The 2862-nt window shown below is 30.8% G+C and overlaps 1 protein-coding gene across 3 annotated transcripts in view; it reads right to left on the minus strand.

Moving 5' to 3' along the window:
• Positions 1 to 2862, minus strand: part of LOC106692830 (uncharacterized) — a 35667-nt gene that overhangs the window by 22756 nt on the left and 10049 nt on the right. Inside the window, exon 1 of one of the 3 annotated variants that reach the window (XM_014439027.3) lies at positions 2058 to 2185. The exons of the other annotated variants lie outside the window; for them this stretch is intronic. The gene's annotated coding sequence lies outside the window, so the exon portion shown is untranslated. Of the gene's footprint in view, positions 1 to 2057; positions 2186 to 2862 lie in introns of those variants that run through there. 3 annotated transcript variants of the gene reach the window in all.

Consider the following 2862-nt stretch of genomic DNA (forward strand, 5'->3'; position numbering starts at 1 on the left):
CCATATTTTACACCACACCTCAATAGCTTGGGACTAAGCCAAGATATCTTAAAAAGCGTTGGAGAGGATGATAAGGCAATAGAATTGGTGTTTCAGTTTTTGAAATCACAAAATTTACTGACAAAAATATAACTTGATCGGAAGGGGAAAAAAATAATAATAAAATAAATAAATAAATAAAATAATCAAATAAATAAAATAATCAAATAAATAAAATTTAACGAATATTAGCAAAATTAAATAAAATATAAGTGGTGTTGATGACCAATGAAGTTTGGCGCCACTAAACAACCAAACAAACCAAGCCAGTTATGACTTCGCAACTCCCACAATGGGTCGTAAAACATGTAAGCTCAGTTCCGTCATTAAAGGTGGAATTGTTTCATTCATTGTCATTTCATTGTTATTCCAGCAATATTTCAGTTTTAGGGAGATGGGTAAACGCGTTAAACGGAGTCATTTCACTGTACAATATACTATAAAAAAGTTTAAAATTGGATCTACTCTCAATATAAAACGCTCAGGGCGGCCTAAAATGATAACTACTAGGGAAGCCTGAAATATTGTACGATTAACTGCAAAAAAAATTAAAAATTAGTGTCAGGGCATTAGTAGAGCATTTAGAAACAACGTCTGCTGCATCAGTTACATTCCAAACTATAACTAATGTGCTTCATGAGGGGACTACAAAGGAAGATCACCCAGGAAGAAGCCATTTATTACTTAGAAAAACCGGCTCAAGAGGTTGAATTTCGCTAAAGAAAAGAAAACGTTAACAAAGTCTTTGCAATTTTGGAAAAATATTTTGTTCTCAGACGAGAGCAAATTTAACATTTTTGGATCTGATGGAAAGAGATATGTGTGGAGGAAACTCAAGATGGCATTGGATCCAAAGAACATCCTTCTCACAGTTAATCACGGAGGCGGTTCTGTCATGTTTATGACACATTGCGTTCCAATTTAAATAAAAGTGTTGCAAAATTAGGGATTGAACAAACTTATTTATTTCAACAAGATAATAATCCCAAACACACTGTAAGAAATACAAGTGAATGGTTATTGTAGAGTGGCCATAGGATATTTCCTGCGCCTTCTCAGTCCCCTAATGTGAATCCAATTGAGAATTTATAGGGCGTTATTGAAAAAAAAAAAGTTCGGACTTTTAAATGTTCAAATAGACAAGAACTAATAGTAAAGTTGAAGCATGGAATGAAATCGGAAAGGTGACTCAAAGCCTGGTGGAGGTGTGAGAGTAAATGCCAAGGGGCTTCACACAAAATATTAAGTTATGTACATATATATTAGTTATTTACAATTTTTTGATAATATTAAGCTGTATGAATACTTTTGTGGCACCAGAAAAATGTGTTTTTTTAAATATAATAATTATACTTGTAATTTATGTCTTGTTTCTTCCATGAAAATATTTATTTTTCAAAGAGAGTTGCATAGTGAAAAATGTAATAGTGTTTGACGAAAATAAAGTTTATTAAACTAAAAAATAAATGGTGTACGAATACTTTTTTCGCTACTAGCGGCACTTAGTTCACTTGTTTTTCGGCATTATGATCGGTTAAATTAGAACGAACTTAATAGATTGAAATATTTTATAATACTGATTGAAAAAAATAGGATTATATTCAAACATACAAAAAAGAGCAAGTAAACAAACATAGGGTGCAAATACCTTTTTCCTTGTGTTTAAATAAATTTTTATTATTATCAATATTTTCAATAGAATTTATATTGTTTTTTAACAAGTTTTAATTGTACTTTTTACAAAGGAATCTCACACTATTTTATTATTATTTAAATTCATTATATAAATAAAAGACAAGGTGAGCAAATACTTTCTTCGGTCACTGTATATAGAAAAATCAATAAGTGAATTTATTGTGGGAAACCAGTATCTCAAGAACCATATGACGTACAGATGCCTGCCAACCCACATTTTTTTTTCAATCATAATACTCTTAAAATAACTAAGACTACAACAAAGAACTAAACAAGAATTATATAACTATAGATTAAATAAACTATGCAGTAGTTCAACTTACATCTTATTCGGAAAGGTAGTACAAATGAAACTGTAACACTTCTAAAAATGACTTGACATAATATCTAATCAAGAAATCAGCTGTGTTTGGGATTGATAAGAAATTACGAGCACCTAAAAACTCAAGTGGGTAATTGTTTATCATCACTACTCCAAAAAAAGTGGAAACAATAATTTCTTGAACTATTAACCGCTTCGATTAACCGCCTTTCAAGAGGGAAAATTACTTTTCCTTCACACTTACTTCTTTCCCGCTTTAGTTAAAAGTTCAGGACATAGTACAAGAGCTGGGGTTAAAAAAAGGCAGTTATTTCACCCCAACTTTTGATAACTTTAATGGGAAACTATGTATAAATACTAGTCAGAATTGATGAGTCTGCTAACTAAAATTAGAGGGAATAAAAAATTGCGGTTCTTTCAAAATCTTTTTAAAAAAAATTTTCTTTTGGAACTTTATATCTTCAACATTATCAACACTAGAAAAGTTAATAGAGCTTCATTTAAAGAAGAGTAAATTTGCTAAAGTATGAGCCAAAATAGACCTATTTACATTCAATAGTTCTCAAGATCGAGCTTTTTAAAAAGGAAAATTTCATTTAAAAAAATGCACTGCAAAATCAGTAAACCACAAGTTTAAAAATGGTCAAACCTAAATAAAATGTCCGAAACGTCACCAACTTGTCTAAAATATATATACATGTATATATATTATATAAAAAAAAGTCTTTAGTAATCACCCAGTCTCCCTGCTTCCTTCAATCCAGTATTTCAGTCTATCACCCCATCCCCCCTTCCTGCGAGGTGGC

Source organism: Halyomorpha halys, unplaced genomic scaffold (genome assembly GCF_000696795.3).
Source record: "Halyomorpha halys isolate HHAL.00 unplaced genomic scaffold, Hhal_1.1 Scaffold73.1, whole genome shotgun sequence".
Taxonomy (NCBI): domain Eukaryota; kingdom Metazoa; phylum Arthropoda; class Insecta; order Hemiptera; family Pentatomidae; genus Halyomorpha; species Halyomorpha halys.